This window comes from Lycium barbarum, chromosome 3 (genome assembly GCF_019175385.1).
Source record: "Lycium barbarum isolate Lr01 chromosome 3, ASM1917538v2, whole genome shotgun sequence".
NCBI lineage: Eukaryota > Viridiplantae > Streptophyta > Magnoliopsida > Solanales > Solanaceae > Lycium > Lycium barbarum.
Genome location: NC_083339.1, coordinates 99,218,506 through 99,236,891, shown reverse-complemented (window position 1 = coordinate 99,236,891; position 18,386 = coordinate 99,218,506). Strand labels below are relative to the sequence as shown.

The following is an 18,386-nucleotide window of genomic DNA, read 5'->3' as shown; positions in this document are numbered from 1 at the left end:
AATGATAATGTTGATGATAATGGTGATAAAAATAATAATAGATATAATAATAATAGTAGATAACAAATATTGATAATTAATAACAAAATAACAAATAGAATAATGATAATAATTAATAATAATAATAATAAAGATGATAATAATTAATAACAAGATAACAATAATAAATAACAATTATTGATAGTGACAAAACGTTAATAAATTAATAATAATAACAATAATAGTGGGAATAATAATATAATAATGATAATAATAATAATAATAATGATGATAATAATAAATAAATAACAATTATTGATAAAACAATGACAATAATTAATAATAAAATAACGATGATAATGATGATTAATAGTTGATAACAAAATAACGCTGATAATAGTGATTAGCAATTAACAATAATAATAATAATGACAATTAGTAATAATGATAATTTAAGAATAATAATAATAGTTATTAATAATAATAATAATGATAATAATAATAATAGTTGTAACACAATAATAAAACGCCGTTATTGATAAGAGACCAATAACTATAGTAAAAATAATATATATTATTATTTTTTATTTTATTTTTTGAAAATATTAGAAGCGCAAATATGTATTTCGGAGGAGAGGCGGGACAAAATTGGGTGTCAACAGTCACCCCAGGAGATAATCCGAGGTCCAAAAATACGGGATATAACAGTACATGAGCCGACAAGGCCAACAAAATGATATACAAAATATAGGCCAACAAGGCCAGACATAACTAACCACATACACGTGACTACGAGCCTCTAAGAGTATAGCATATCACATGAGCGGGACAGGACCCCGCTATGCCCATAACTATGTACCAAAAGAATAAGTACCCAAAATCTATGGCTCTGAATGTGATGGAGCTCTGCTATGCAATATCTGAATAAGCAACTATGAGTCCAGTCTGTCTCTCTGTGCACCTGCGGGCATGACGCAGCATCCACAAACAAAAGGACGTCTGTACGAAGAATGTACTGAGTATGTAAAGCATGATCAACATCAATATAGAAGCATAATAGACAACTTAGGCAGTAACATAGGAGTGGAGACAACAATATCATCATAATGGCACTTACTTGCTTTCCATAGGGGCATTCCGTTTCTACTGCGTATCCGTATACATACATCCACATCCGTACTTAATTACTCTCATAATTATTTACATCTCATATACATAACGTATTCACATATATACATACATATACATAACTTGCCCAACCATGAAGGTTCGGTGTTTCATACATACTTGGCCAACCATGGCTCAAGGTCATACATACCTGGCCCTACCAAGGCATCAGGGTTATCCGTACCATCTACAGAGGTGTGCGCGCGTTACGTAATCATATACCTACTTTATACATATTCATATACATATATTCTACCCGGCGTTATAAGCTCGGGGTCTCATTATAGCCCTTCATAGGCACACATACATATAATAGCCCATAGGCACCTTTAGCATCATTATTACTATCATTATCATTATCGTTACGTCTACATTATAGGCCTACTCGTCATGTGAGGAGCGTAGTACAATCGTAGCACATATCAAGGATCGTGAGCTTGTGAGCTCGGAATATCAACCATGTGAAGACAACATACTCATATAGAGGAATTAGGAATTTGGCCAAGAATCATGCCTTATGAAATAAGGGTGAGCCTTACATACCTTCTCGTCGGACTATTCTACACTTGCACGTTCCCTTCCAATGTTAGCGTTTCTACCTTCATTAATATCATAACAATGGCCATTAGTCATCCACATTGTCTAGGTTTCTCAATTTGCTTCTAATTTACCCATATTAAAGGTCATAACACCCAACTTCGTCAATTCGCCTAAAGTGTCTAGTTCATGATCTTAATACCATTTATAACACATTCATATCACGACACAAAAGCATTCATGATTCAACTAAAACTATTCCTCAAAATGTCACTATTCATCATTCATGACCCATTTTACCATATTTTCTACAATCCATGTATTTTAACTCACCAATTGCTTAAACATCATGTAAATATCATGAATCTTACCTTAGAAGTGGTAGAAACTAGCCTTAGTTGATAATACTCCTCCTTGAGCAAAACCCTAGTTTTCCTCTATTTGGCTTTCTTGACTTTAGATGATCTTTGATGGGTTCTTACTCTTGATTCCCTTATTTGATTTTGTTGATGGCTAATAATCCTTGAAATCTTGTATAATAAATGTAGAGAGAGGTTTTAGAGAGAGGAAAGAAATGTGGAAATGATTTTGTGAACTTGGTCCCTTATTTAATGACATACAGCTGATCTGTCGGGACCCATTATACGGACCATTATACGGTCCGTATAATCGTCCGTGAAATGGGGCTGTCTTGCACCCCTTCACTGTGACCATTTTACGGTCTCGTTATACGGTCCGTATAAATTTATAAGGTCCATATAACTGACCGTATAGTCCCACCAGCGAGCAACCTTCTCTGTGATGGTTTTACGATCCATTATACGGTTCGTATAACATTATACGATCCGTATAACCCATCAGTCCACTGAACTTATTCTCGTCTCTTTGTTTGATCTCCGATCCTTATGGAACCTTCTTAACACTTGTTCAACACTTCTTTATCGATCTAAGGGACATTATAACTCTTCTCCAAGGCATTATTAAGTCCTTGCTAACTCGTTGCTCGTAATTCCTTCTCGATACTTATCAAATGCTTTCGCCTTCTCTTGGTAGTCCTCTTCCCTCATCTCTAACATCTTTAAAATCTCAACTAGGGTCATCAAATGTCGTTCCTCACTAGTTCGTTCACTTGCGAACCAACGAAAAATTTCCGAGGTGTAACATTCTTCCCCCCTTAAGAACATTCGTCCTCGAATGTTAAAGTGCTCGGGAATTCTACAAAAATTTCGCTAGAGTTTCCCCTATAATATGGCACTACCAACCTGTCACAACAACCCATAATATCGATGCCTCACAGGGCCACAACACAATAACACTTAAAATTTGGCCACACACGACCCAAAAGCATAAAAGGAAAACATACATACCTTGTGATTTCAATGTCTCATCTTGGCCCTCGTCCAGAGGCTGAAATAAATGTGGGTATTTGGATTGCATATTCACTTCCGCTTCCCATGTCATTTCCTCTCGATTGTTATTCCTCCACATAACTTTAACAGAGGCCACTTCTTTGTTTCTAAGCCTTCGTACTTGCCTGTCAAATATGGCAATGGGTATCTCTTCATAAGTTAACTTTTCTTTCACTTGAACATCATTTACTGGGACGATCCTCGTAGGATCTCCAACACATTTACGAAGCATCGAGACATGGAAAACTGGATGGACTGACTCCAAATCTGGAGGTACATCTAACTCATAGGACATCTTGCCTATTTTGCGCACAATCTCATAAGGCCCTATATACCGGGGACTAAACTTCCCCTTTTCTCCAAATCTCATAACGCCTTTCATTGGCGACACCTTCAAGAATACCCAATCTTTAATTTGGAACTCCAAGTCCCTTCGACGATTATCCGCATAGGACTTCTGACGACTTTGGGCTGCTAGCAACCGATCTTGTATGAGCTTGACTTTCTCTATGGCTTGTTGGACCAAGTCTGGCCCTATCAATTTAGCTTCTCCAGTTTCAAACCACCCAATTGGGGATCTACATTTTCGCTCATATAAAGCCTTATACGGTGCCATTTGAATGCTAGAAAGATAACTATTATGGTAAGAAAATTCAATGAGTGGCAAATGATCATCCCAACTTCCTCCAAAATCTATCATACATGCCCTTAACATATCTTCAAGAGTCTGGATGGTGCGTTCAGCTTGCCCATCAGTCTGTCGATGAAATGTCGTGCTAAGGCTAACTCGGGTCCCTAAAAGCTCTTGGAAAGACTCCCAAAATTTAGCTGTAAACTGAGTCCCTCTATCGGAGATGATAGATACTGGAACACCATAGAGTCTCACTATCTCCTTAAGGTAAAGCTTGGCATAGTCTTCTGCCACATAGGTCGTCCTGACCGGTAAGAAATGGGCTGACTTGTTGAGTCTATCCACAATCACCCGTATAGAATCATGTTTACGTCGAGAACGGGGTAACCCTGTAATGAAGTCCATATTAATCACTTCCCACTTCCAAGTTGGGATTTCTATAGCTTGCAACAGTCCGCCCGACTTTTGGTGCTCTATTTTCACTTGTTGACAGTTGGGGCATTGGGCTACGAATTCTGCTACATCTTTCTTCATCCCATTCCACCAATACATAGACTTAAGATCATGATACATTTTCGTCGCTCCGGGGTGGATTGAATAACGGGAGAAATGAGCTTCTCTCAATATTTGGTGGCGTAGACCTGCCACATCGGGGACACATAACCTGCCTTGACATCGAAGAACTCCGTCTCCTGAAATGTCAAATGATGACTCCTCTCTCTGAGGAAGGGCATCCCTGCACTGCACTAGCATGGCATCTTCATATTGTCGCGCCTTCACTTCCGCTACTAGCGACGAAACTACTGAATTCTGAATAGTAGTTCCCCGGCTACCGGAATCCATCACTCGGACTCCTAGACTAGCTAAATGCTGGAGATTACGAGTCATTTCCCTATTTCCTAGTCGCACATCACATAAACTCCCCATAGACTTGCGGCTAAGAGCATCAGCCACAACATTTTCCTTTCCGGGGTGATACAAGATATCAACATCATAATCTTTTAACAATTCCAGCCACCGTCGTTGCCGCAAATTCAACTCTTTCTGCTTGTAAATATACTGGAGACTCTTATGATCTGTATAAATATCCACATGGACACCATATAAATAATGTCTCCATATCTTTAATGCATGAACCACCGCAGCCAATTCTAAATCATGTGTTGGGTAATTCCGTTCATGTTTCCGTAATTGCCTTGAAGCATACGCAATCACCTTACCATTTTGCATCAATACACAACCTATCCCGACGCCTGAAGCATCACAATAAACAACATATCCTTCCAATCCCTCTGGGAGTGTCTAGACTGGGGCAGAAGTCAATCTGTCTTTCAACTCTTGGAAACTACGTTCGCAAGCGTCTGTCCATTGAAACTTAGCTGATTTCTGAGTCAACTTTGTGAGTGGTGCAGAAATGGAAGAGAAACCATCAACGAATCTCCTGTAATAACCTGCTAAGCCCAGAAACCCTCAACTTTGTGGTCTCCTATGACTAGGATCGCCTCAAAATTGGGAACCCCAAACTCTCGAGCTCTTACCTGATCCAGAATAAATAGGGCAGTCAAATCTCCTGCCCCCAAATCGAAGAGGTGTACTAGCCGCGGATTGGCTTGAATACATGGAACACTGTTGCATCTAATCCCCTCTATACTCACTGCTAGCACCTGCAGATCTAGCTCTCTTACTATGCCCTCTGTCAGAATCACGCGCCCCCCTGTGCGGCTACTGCTGGTCTTCCAATTTTTGAGCATGAGCTTGAATACGAGAAATATCCATCCCTTCCTGGAGTAGAGCTGTCAAGAAGTCTTTAATTAAATGTGGCCCCAAGCCTCTTACAAACCGATGCACCCTGTCTCTCTTATCGACTACCATGGTCGGAGCATACCTATCAAATGAATTGAAGCGGATACTATACTTTCGAGCACATATATTTCCTTGCCTTAGATTCAAAAACCTGTCAGCTCGGGCCCGTTGGACCTCGGGTGGCAAATAATGGTAGATGACGGCATCTACGAACTCCTGCCATACCGGGGGAGGATCATTTTCCCTCCTCGACGATATCCAATTTTTGTACCAAAGAACAGCCACGTCCCGCAGTCTATAGGAAGCCAACTCTACTGAATCCGTATCAGAAGCATATATTATCCTCAATGTTCTCAGCATCTCATCTATAAAGCCCAGCGGGTCTTCATCCGGCTTTGACCCGAAAAATTTCGGAGGATTCAAGCTCATAAAATCACGGGCTCTAGCGCTAACCGCTCTGTTACTAGGACCCGTACTCTGCTGCTGAGCCTGAGCGGTAACTAACTGGGTCAGTAATTGAATAGCCTTTTTCATCTGTTGGCCGGCGGCACCTGGAGGAGGAACTGGAGGCATTGGTGTTATATCCCGTGTTTTCGCACAATTGGATTAAAAAAAAAATAATAATAATTAAGACTTGTATGTTATAAGGAAATATTTTTATTCTAGCTTATATGACTATGTTGGTTGTGAAACCATTGGTGCTAAGACATCGGGGTAGGCCGAGGGCAAATTTGGAATTTCGGAAATTAGTTTCGGGAATTACAAAAATGGGATTTTAACGAATTGGGCCAAGAAAATTGAACAACAAATTGAGGCCCAAAGACCATGGGGTGGCCGGCCATAAGGCAAGGCCCAAGCCCCTTTTTAATGGTCATGTGATATACATGTGACCATTAAATCAAGATATATATCATATGTACTCTTAGAATCTTCAAGAAACCAAATCAAACTCAAAGAAATTGAAGAACACCCCCAAAGGAGGCTCTCGGCCGAACCCATTGAGAAAGAAAAAAAATAATTCTCTAGCCTTTGTTGTTGATCCAAAAATCTTGTTCTTCCCATATTTGTAGTGTACTCAAGACGCTCTTCAACGGGATACAATTAGTTTGGCGAAAGGAGCACGTTTGCGACGAGTCAGATTTTCAAGAAAAGGTAAGAATTTTGCCCTTTTTAATGTTATGGAATTGGTATGAATATGATAAGGATTGAGAATAGACGAGAATTTCATAGTTTGGTGTGTGTATGAAACCGTGTGTATGTGTGTGTGTGAGGTGTAGTGGCCGTGACTTGTGTGGTGTGTAAGGCAACGTGACTTTGATTTGTTTAGTTGGTTAGTTGCGTCGTTGTGACATTTATGACGTAAATGAATGTTTAACGAATTGAATTGGCATTGGAAATGGTTGCGGATTATTATGAGAAAGTATATGATTTTGGTATATTCGTGTATATCCTTGTATAATTATGATATTAAGACTTCAAATGTGACTTATGGTTGTTGTTAATGAATTTGGAATGAAACAATGCGAGTTAGTATGTTCGTCATAGTTGTTGACATTTCGGATGAAATATGGAAAATGACGAACTCCTAGAACTTATGTATATTGTTTGGAACATAATTGGGATGTGTTTGAATAACCTTGAATGAGTGAATGAATACCATAATGTGGACATTAGTTGGTATTGTGAAGTTTGAATGAAAGTTGTCAACTTATAGAAAAAGGAAGAATATTGAAGTTTGAATGATTTAGGTATGGTTTATGTTGTTTGTGATGATTGGGTTGTTGTGTTGATGTATATTGAGCCGAGCTAAGTCTCGGGGGTGTTACATATATAGGGGAAATGCTGCCGAAATTTCGGTAGACAAAAATGAAGTTAAGAAATTCTTAAGCCTTGAAATCTCTAATTGGTAACCTTGACCATTTGCAGATTCCGGACGAAACGGGACTTAAGTTTTGGGCGAGCGTAAGTCGTATATAAGGTATGTAAAGCTCCCCACTTCTTCTTTTGGCATGTCTTAGTATGTTAGGTTGATATCGGAACCCCGGGAGCAATTCTGCTCCTCAAAATCCGATCTATAAAATGGCTACTATTCATTCAATTCAACTGAAGCCTAATGACCCAATTTTGGCTAGAAAGCAAGTAAGCGTCCGAAACTTATGTAAATGCAATCGGATTACTTCGAAATCTTTATGTATGATCCCATAGACACTAAATGTTCGTAATTTATGTTCTCCACCTCGACTTGACCCGAGGTGGGCCCGTTAACCCCGAGATGCCTTATTCGTTCTATTAGGCTCTCTTTTTGGATAGGTTTCGATAAAGAATCTTCGATTTTGAAATTGTCCTCTATGAAATAATTTTTTGATTACTATGATATACTAAGCTATGTTGTGAGCCATACGTACCACTTTGGAAACATTTTTGTGAAATAAACTTCCGTACTAACTAATTATCCGACTACTTTGGTTAATGAAATGACTTATGAAGTACTCAAGTTTTGAAAGGGTATTTTGATATACAAATTGCATTGTTTGCTCACGACTCCGCTCGTGCCTTATTATGACTTCGTTCACCGGTTCCCGGGCCGGTTATGATTCGTGCGCACTATGATAAATTCGGCCGTATGTTGTGTTACGGTTGCCGAGACCTCGCCATAGGGCCAGGTTCCGTTTGGAGTTATGCTATGATATGGTTGGTGATATGTTATGCTGATATGTGTGCTCGGGGATGTACGGAGATTTGAACCTTCTGGTGTTATGCTGTGTGTGGCACCAGCGTCGGAGTGGTGGCCACGTTCCTGAGCTTTGCATGATTTTATTTGCATTATATATATATATGTTTTGATACAAATTTTGATATATCATTCAGTACTTCTGTTAGAACCGGTATTTTTGTACAGTGGAATAATCTGGATTTATTATGATAAGTTAAGGACAAAAAAAAAAAAATTATTTCGGGATACAAAGTCGGGATTCTTGACCTTGATTTTATTTTGAGATATAAGTTATATATGAAATTGTTGGCATTGAACACTTAGGGAAAATTGGGACCACAATTCATAAAATTGGAATTTAAAATGTGGTGCCAAAAATGCCATGGGGGCCGTGTGAATTAAAAAGGGGTCCCACACATTGTGTGACCAATTTTAATTGGTCCAACACATTGTGTGGACCCAAGGCAATGTGGATATTTTGTGAACCACTTAAAAGATGAAGACCAAGTCTTCATTCCTCATTTATTCACTTCATCACTTAGCACAAAACAAGAAAATAGAGAGTTCCCAACCCCCACTGTTTTCGGCCCAACCTTAGGAAAACCAAATCAAATTCTAGCTTTCCAAAAATTATTTCCTTGGTGTTAACCCACTATATTGAGGTCCCTAAGTAGCGTGGAAGAGTTGTTCAGGTTATCCAACCATTAGTTGTACCCATTTGCAAACCCTAACTATTTGGTGGATTGAAGAAGAAAGGTATGTTTTGCTCTTGTTTTTGTGTTGTGAACATTTATTCATGTTATGGTATGTTAATAGGGATGGAAATCATGAAATATAGTATGATTGGAAGTGGGTTGTGTGATGGGTGTTCTAGCCGTGTATATGGGTGTGACAAATGGAATTGATGAATTAATTCTATATTATGTTAGATTGGTATCGAGTGGGGAAAAGAATAAAAATCATCGATACATGTATATGTGTAGTGTAGCCGTGTTTATAGCCTCCAAATTGTAGCAAAGAAGGAATAAATCTCGCTTAGCGTCGTAATGGTTATGGTGATGACTTGTAGGTTAGAAATGAGAATTTAATGTCCCAAATTGACATAGTAAGCGTTGCGGACTGATTTGGAGAACTTTGTGCATTGAATAAAATTTGTATATATAAGAATCATTAACATGTGTATGTGTGTGGCGCGGGCGAATGTGAGTTTTATAATGTGTCGAAGATCGTAATACTATCGCTTAGTATTTTAGTTATCGTCGAAACGAATTCTAGTTGGAAATAAGTGTTTAAGTGGCTCAAGATTGATGTTGAGAAATTGTGGGCTGTTTTGAGGCTAGTTGTGCGTTTGACGTAAATTGTATATTTTATGAAAATCATACGTTATATTGTGGATTGTGGTACAAAACATGACTTGAAAATGAGGAATGGAAAAAGGGGACTGTTTTCGGCCAAACAGTGGAAAAATTTTCGGGTCGTTGGAAATATTATGTGGATTGTTTAGAATGTCCTAGAATATTGTGGTAAAGACTCGGGTGGATAATTAAATGTGTGAGCGATGTGGTGGCTTGAATGTGAGCCGTTGAATTGAATATTTGGAAAGTTGTCGAATGATGAAAAAGAGAGCTATTAATGTTATTTTGTCTTCCGAATTTATTATTGATGTTGTTAGGTTGGTTGTTGTTGTTGTTGTTGATTGATACGGACGAGTTAAATTCTCGGGGTAGCCTATTTACAGGGGAAATGCTGCCAAAATTTCTGTAGCATTAAGGGCGAAATTGGAACTTAATGCCCAAAGAGTCTTTAGCTAATGTTTGGCATTTTATGGCTTATTTTTAGATCGTGGGCAGCCCGAATCATAGTTTGGACTTAGCTTGAGTTGGATCATATTGGAGAGCGTTTGAGGTATGTAAAGCAACCTTCCTTCTTTTGGCATGCCTTAGTTTCACATAGGCTAGATTAGAGCTTTAAGGGAATTCCAAATTCGAGATCCGAGCATGTTATGATCCATATATATATTCTTTGGCACTCTTATGTATGTTTTTATGAAATATAAACCATGATGTATTTGAAGTAATCGCTTTCCGAAATCCGCATAAAAATGTTCACTTTAAGGAATTTTGTAATCTCTGAATGCCATATTTTTCGCATAGAGGCTCGGATCGCTCCAATAATTTTTATTAGGAGTTTGCTTGATGTATAATGGGTATGTTTTTCATAGGCGGGCTCAGTTCGGGTCTATACTCGTCCGTGGGTCCCGCGACGCCCTTTATGTAAATTCGACAACTTTGAATCAAAAAGTGATAATTATTATTCCGATTTCGAATATGACTATTTTACTTATCCTTCAGATTTATAATAATGATTTTATGCATATGATTCCTCACTACTCCGCTCGTGCCTACTATGATATCGTTCGCCGGTTCCCGGGCCAGTTCTGTTGTCGTGCGCTTTGTGATACATTCCGGTTTTATGCTGTGATTATGGTTCACCGTGCTCCTTGCTCGAGGGCCGGGTTCCACTTATGTTTGGCGTTATGCTGTGTTTGGCGTTATGCTGTGTTGTGATGTGTGACGGGGATTCGGAGATTTGAAACTTTCTGGTGTTATGCTGTGTTGTGGCGCCATCGACAGGCGGGCGACCACATTTTCCTGTGCCCTATGCATAATTTATACTTTGGAAATAAACATTTTGATATTTTTTTATATGTATTATTTTCTATATATCTGATTCGATTATTGTTCAGATTTATTTCTGTACCTTCTGCTTTGCATACTCAGTACAAATTTCGTACTGACCCCCTTCTCCGGGGGCTGCGTTTCATGCCCGCAGGTACGGACGCACAGCCTGGTGATCCACCTATTTAGGACACCCTTTCTGCTATTCGGAGTGCTCCTCTCTTTCCGGAGCTTATACTTTTGGTATATATATTTTTATTAGTGCATTTGTATATATTCGTTCATGGGTACGGCGGGGCCCTGTCCTGTCATATGATTCTGTCGGTCTGTTTAGAGGTCTGTGGACATGTTTGTGGGTTAGGGTCTTTCTGTATGGATGTATGTACATGTCGTTTGGGCGATCCCATACGCCGAGGCGGCCGGTCCGCATATGTTGTTTGGGCGATCCTATACGCTGAGGCGGCCGGTCCGCATATGTTTATATATTGCTTGGTTAGCCCTGTGTGGCTTTTGTTGGTATTTTCTGCGTGCAGGGTATATTGGATAGTCCGTAAAACAAAGGAAACTCTGCCGAAATTTTTCTGGAAATTACCTAAATTTGAAATAAAGCCTTGTCGGCGTCCACCATATACTAGAATGAGTTAATAGAATTTGAGATAATATTTGATAGATGGGTTCGGGTGCCCAGATCGGGCACTAGTCACGGCTTACGGGGTTGGGTCGTGACAAAAGCGGTATCAGAGCGGTTTGTCCTCGGAGTGTCCACAGATCGTGTCTAGTAGAGTCTTGTTTATCGGTGTGTTGTGCACCACATCTATAAACAGGAGGCTACAGGACATTTAGGATGTTGTCTTTTCTTCTGATCTTAGATCGTGTGATAGAACTGTGCTATTAGGATGATTCTGTTTTGATCTGTTGTTGTTTTTCTTTCAGTGATGCCTCCGAAAAAGGCGACGGCCGCCCAGAAGAAAAAGGGCGTAGTAGGAGAGACCAGCCGGGCTCAGAAGGGTACTCGGACCCTTGCTCAGATGATGCGTGATATTACGTCCCGGTCAGCCGACTCTGCTACGTCTTCATCGTCAGAGGAGTCTGGAGCAGCTTCACCATTAGCTCCAGGGGCTTCAGCTCCCGCGCCTCCAGCTCCTCAGCCAGGGGCGGAGGACAGGACACTGAGAGAGGCTGTGCAGTTATTGACCACTCTGGTAGCGGGACAGGCTCGCAGACGCGGGCGGAGAGATGATGATGATTACGATAGGCGTGACAGCCTGAGGGTTCGAGAGTTTCTATTATGTGGCCCTCCATAGTTTTACGGGTCTAAGCCCGACGAGGACCCCCATGACTTTATTCGGGGGATGCAGCGCTCACTAGATTTGGTCAGGGCTTCAGAGACTGAGTCTGTTGAGTTGGCTTCGCATAGACTACGGGATGTTGCTGCTCACTGGTATGAGTCCTGGGAGCTATCCAGGGGTGAGGGTGCTACCCCAGCTACTTGGGACGAGTTCGTGACTGCTTTCACTCACCACTTTTTGTCCCCAAAGTTACGGCAGGCGCGGGTTGACAGATTTTTGCATCTGCAGCAGAGGGGTCGGAGCTATATAAACATGAATCCTTCTTTATTGTTTACCAATTTATGAATTTAAGAGTTAGGGTTCATACACAAAATCGGAGGTTTCTCTTTAAATAGGAATTTAGCTTAATATAAAGTTGTTTTTGGAATTGATTAGTGGGTTTTGATTACTTAGACTTGAATTGCATGTTTCACTTTCGAATTTCCCGTTTTGCCCTTGTGGGCCTGTTTCCTCAAATTCCATAGGCTTAAATTGACCAAATTAAAAGCATAGAAATATGGGTATTGTTCTTCATGATTTATAATCTAGATTACGTTATAAATAGACCCTGAGAATTTGGAGGTATTAAGGAAGGGCAAGGCGCTCGCGTGATTTTTTTGTGTTTCATGTTCGACACTCCAAGTAGGTTATGACTTACCTTTTTTGTTAGACTCCGGTTAGTGACTCGTATGTAGTATTAGGGAACTATTGGAGACATCATGTGAACCTTCGTGTATGAAGTCTGGATGGAATTCTTAGGTTAGTAGGTATGAATCACTCACATATTCTTCTGAATTATATGTATCCGCGGGTTGTGTGAATTTTGTGTTCGTGCTCGTGGCCCGTAGAATCCCTATGTTATGCTTGACTTTTCTTATGTGAATTGGTGGTTTCTATGTATTATGGAAGACTAGTTGGAACGAATGGATTCATGTGATACTTGTACTATAATGGTAGTGCATGTATGAATTGACTGGAATCCATATGTTATTTATTATATTGTCAATGAATGACATAGTTTCTCATATCTATGATTTATCTGTCTTGGTTTTGATATTGGAAGATGGTGATGACGGAGGTAAGTATGATTCATGCAACATTACTATATTTGCATAGCCATCTCTATGTTGTTGGATATGGAGTGGTTAGCAATGATATTGGATGGAGGATTCATTCTAGGCTGTGTGATACGAAATTACAGTACATGGACTAAGTGGTCCCCCATGGGTCTTGACTGTCGAGAGGTGGACAACATCACCCCCAGAGCATGTGTGTATCATTGCACTGCATTTCATTTGCATACACATTACATGTGCTTATTGTCAGTTGGTTTGATATCGATCTTTGGTGATATTTGAGTTATTGGGTGATTATTTTGTTTATGTTTGGACTTGTGTAATATTTGAGACATCGTCTTGTAATTGATTGCACTATTTGGACTTGTTGACTTGTATTTGTCTGTGAGCATGATTATCTTTCCATTTCCTTGTCTACATGCTTGATCTAACTGTTGTCGGCCTATGATGCTTACTCAGTACCGTGTTTTGTACTGATACTACCTTGTTGTACTCTTTTTATGAGTGCAGAGTACGCTGTTGGAAAGACTTTGACCCCTCATGACAAATCCCGAGACTTGATTCACGAGCATCCGGGGTGAGAAATTGCAGGATCTACAGCCCGGATGGCTAATCTTTCTTTACTTGTCTTATTTCTATCTTTGAGAAAGTATTTATCTACGAGACTATGTATTCAGACTTACTATGTATTAAGACTTCATCTATGTAGCAACTCTTGTATTACTTAGACCAAATTCATTTAGGCATGTATTATTCCGCACTTATTATTACTTTTATGTTAGACTTAATTATATTATTGTTTGGAGTTGATCTTATTTATTTGATTGGTGTTGGTTAAGGGACAGGTTTGCCTACCAAGGTGGGAAATGGTAGGTGCCCGCATGTTCCCGGAGTTGGGGTGTAACAAGTTAGTATCAGAGCCCTAGGTTACCCGGTCTATAAGTACAAGAGCAAGTCTAGTAGAGTCTTGTGAATCGGTATGAAGAGCTCTGTACTTCTTTGCGAGAGTCTTTAGGATTTTAGGAAATTTCCCTTTTTTCATTTCTTCGTGCTACTTTATTCTAATTGGTATCTAGAATTTACAAGTTGGTATCTCATTCAAATTCTTTTCTCTCACAGATGGTGGTAATTCGAGCTACGATAGCTTGGGATAAGGTGCCATAGCTCGCTACTATGGCAGGCACTTGAGGACGACGAGCAGTAAGAGGTCGTGGTCAAGCTAAGGGCCGTGGATCTGCACTAGCTAGGGGTAGAGCCCCTGTAGCTGGATAGAGGTGAATGCTTTCAGCCTCACTAGAGCAGCATCCGGAGGCAGCACCGACATTCGGGAGTAGTACAGGACCAGATCATACTCACCCGATACTGTGTCTAACCTTATGTTTTAGGATATCATGTCCCGGGTACTTCATCATGACGGCCAGGATGTTGTAGGGGGTGCCACTACTCCAGGTGGCGGTTCTGAAACTCGAGTGGGGGTACGAACTCTCAAGAAGGGACAGACCATAGGTATGCATCCTGCTGCAACCATGGCCCCACGTATTGGTGTTGTTCAGATTCTTGAGGGTGCTCCTAGGCCCGTTGATGCACAGGCTATGACTGGTGATAGTCAGGATCTAATTCGGAGGTTTCTGAAAATTAAGCTGCCTAAATTCTTTGGCTTACATATCGAGGATACTTATGAGTTCCTTGAAGAGATTCATGAGCGTCTCTAAAAGATGGGTATAGTTGAGACTGATCATATGGACTATGTGTCATTCTAGTTTCGAGGCAACGCAAAGACTTGGTGGAGAAAATTCATTGGTAGCAGGCTAGTGGGTGCGCCCCTACATTCTTGGCCTCAGTTCCATCAGGCCTTCTTGGGGAAGTATATGTTGCGTACTTTGAGGGATGCACGCAGGGATGAGTTTCTCCGTTTGCGATATCGTGGGTTGTCTGTTTCTGAGTATGAGGCCAGATTTCTGTTCTTGGTCCGATATACTGCGCAAATGATTCCCTTAGAGAAGGATAGAGTCCCTAGATTTGTGAATGGACTAGTGTACCCAATTTATATTGCTTGTCTTCAGTTTGTGACCATGGGGTCTTCTTTCCAGGCTATTGTTGATCATGCCATTGGTGTCGAGTCTTCTAAGGCTCGATCTTTAGGAGAGGTTAGTGAGAAGTAGCCACGTCATTATGGTAGTTTCAGTGGATCCAGTTACAGGGGTGGGGGACAGTTATCCAGGCTCTATCAGTCATCCTGCAACCCTGTCCAGTCAGCACTACAAGCTTCTTTGAGGGGTCCTACTAGACCCAGTGGCTATGGAGCTGAGCGATCTCATGGTGGATCTTACTCCCGTACAGTGGACCGTGCCAGTCCCTCCAGTTCATCAGCTTCCGTGTATTGACCTCCAGCTCCTAGAGCATGCTATTTGTGTTGTGACCCCAGCCACCTTATGAGAGATTATCCCAGGTCAGTGTAGAGTGGGTCCTAGCAGGTTCTAGGTTCCAGACTCCGTGGGCCACAGTATTTTCTATTGCCAGAGGTGGCTCATCAGCTAGAGGCGGTGCTCAGTCAGGCCGCGGTGGCTCTTATCAGACTAGAGGTGGAAACTAGTCAGGTAGAGGTGGTCCGCAGGCTTCTAAAGGTGGCTGTGGTGACGGTCTATGCTATTCATTTTCGAGTAGGCTTGAGGAGGAGGCCTCTGATGCTGTGATCTCATATAATATTTTTGTTCGACTTTGACCTGCTTCGGTATTATTTGATCCGGGGTCTACTTATTCCTATGTCTGTCAATCATGCTGTTGATTGGGATTCTTGTTGTGATCGTATTGGTATGCCTATCCATGTATCTACTCCGGTCGGAGATTCTGTTATTGTTGATCGAATCTTTCGGTCTTGTTTAGTTACTTTCATAGGGTATGATACGTGGGTAGACTTGATGATATTGGATATGGTAGACTTCGACATTATTTCGGGTATGACCTAGTTATCTCCCTACCATGCTGTCTTGGACTGTCACACTTAGACAGTCACTTTAGCTATGCCTGGTATTCCTCGATTAGAGTTGAGGGGTACTTCGAGTCCCGCTTTGAAGAAGATAATTTCCTATATCCGTGCAAAGAAGTTAGTGGCCACGAGGTGTTTGACTTATGTAGATCATGTTCGCGATACTAGTGTTGATTCTCCACCCCTTGACTCCGTGCCTATTGTGAGTGAGTTTGTCGAGGTTTTCGCTTTTGATTTACTGGGTATGCTGCCCGACCTCGACATTGATTTGTGTATCGACTTGGATCCGAGCACGCGTCCTAATTCCATTCCTCCTTAAAGGATGGCGCCCACTGAGTAGATGGAGCTAAAGAAGTAGTTGCAAGAACTGTTTAGTAAGGGGTTTATTAGACCGAGTGTTTCTCCTTGTGGTGCTCGTGTTTTATTTGTGAACAAGAAGGACAGTACTATGAGGATTTGCATTGATTATCATCAGTTGAACAAGGTCACCATTCGTTACAATTATCCCATTCCTCGTATTGATGACCTGTTGGACTAGCTTTAGGGTGCTTCGGTATTTTTGAAGATTGATTTAAGGTCCAGCTACCATCTGCTGAAGATTCGGGTTGGGGATGTTCCGAAGATGGCGTTCTGGATTCGTTGCGGCCACTACAAGTTCCTTGTGATGTCTTTTGGGCTTATGAATGCCCCAGCTTCATTTTTATGACTTTGATGAATGGCATTTTTAAGCCATATCTTGATTCCTTTATGATTGTATTCATTGATGATATCTTTGTTTATTCCAAGAGTAGAGAGCAGCATGAGCGTCATTTGAGGAGTGTTCTTAGGTTGTTGAAGGAGAAAAAGCTTTATGCTAAGTTTTTGAAGCGTGAGTTCTGGCTTGAGTCTGTGGCATTCTTGGGCCATGTTGTGTCTAAGGACGGGATCATGGTTGATCCCAATAAGATTGAGGCCGTTAGAGATTGGGCGAGGCCCAATACTGTAACAGAGATCCGTAGCTTCGTGGGATTATCCAGCTATTACCATCGATTTATGAAGGGTTTCGCTTTTATTGCTTCTTTGTTGACCAGATTGACTCAAAATGATGTTTCCTTCCAGTGGTCCGATGATTGTGAGGAGAGCTTTCAAAAGCTCGAGACATTTTTGAGTTTAGCCCCGATTCTAGCATTACCCGTGGTGGGTAAGGATTTCTCAGTCTATTGTGATACATCCCCCATGGGTTTTTATGCAGTCTTGATGCAGGAGGGTAGTGTCATAGCCTGTGCTTCTCGTAAGTTGACTATCCATGAGAGAAACTACCCTGCCTATAAATTGGAGCTGCTAGTTGTGATCTTCGCTTTGAAGATCTGGAGGCATTACTTGTTTGGCATCCATTGTGAGGTTTTCACCTACCACCGTAGCCTTCAGTACATGTTTATCCAGAGAGATCTTAATTGCAGGAAGCACCGATAGATGGAACTCCTAAAGGACAGTGACATCTCTATTCTTTATGTATGATATCTCTATTCTTTATCATCCAGCGAAAGCCAATGTTGTGGCTAATACCTTGAGTCGGAAGGCCACGAGTATGGGAAGTTTAGCTCATTTGGTTGCTTTCGAGCATCCGTTGGCCATGGAGGTTTACACTCTGGCCAACAATTTTGTTCATCTTGATATTTCTGTTGCAGGCAGAGTCTTAGCATGTGTTGAGGCGAGATTGACCTTATTAGAGCAGATCAGGACTCATCAGTTTAAGCATGCTCAGTTGTGTAAGATTCGAGATAAGGTTCTGAGGGGTGAGGCCGAGGAGGCCATTCTTGATAGCGAAGGGATCCTGAGGATCAAGGGATGCGTGTGCGTTCCTCGTGTTGGTGATTTGATTCATTTGATCTTGACCGAGGCCCATAGTTTGAGGTACTCCACTCATCTGGGTGCCATGAAGATGTATCGTGATTTGAGACAACACTACTGGTGGGGGAGGATGAAGAGAGATATTGCAGATTTTATGACTAAGTGTGGGAATTGTCAGCAAGTGAAGCATGCACATTACAGACCTGGTGGTGTGCTCCAGAGGATTCTTATTACCAAGTGGAAGTGGGA

At 41.0% G+C, this 18,386-nt stretch overlaps 1 pseudogene; it reads left to right on the top strand.

Annotated features, from left to right (window-relative positions):
- Positions 1-15,033, top strand: part of LOC132631052 (uncharacterized) — a 101,340-nt pseudogene extending 86,307 nt beyond the window's left edge.
- The last annotated feature ends 3,353 nt before the right edge of the window (positions 15,034-18,386 follow it).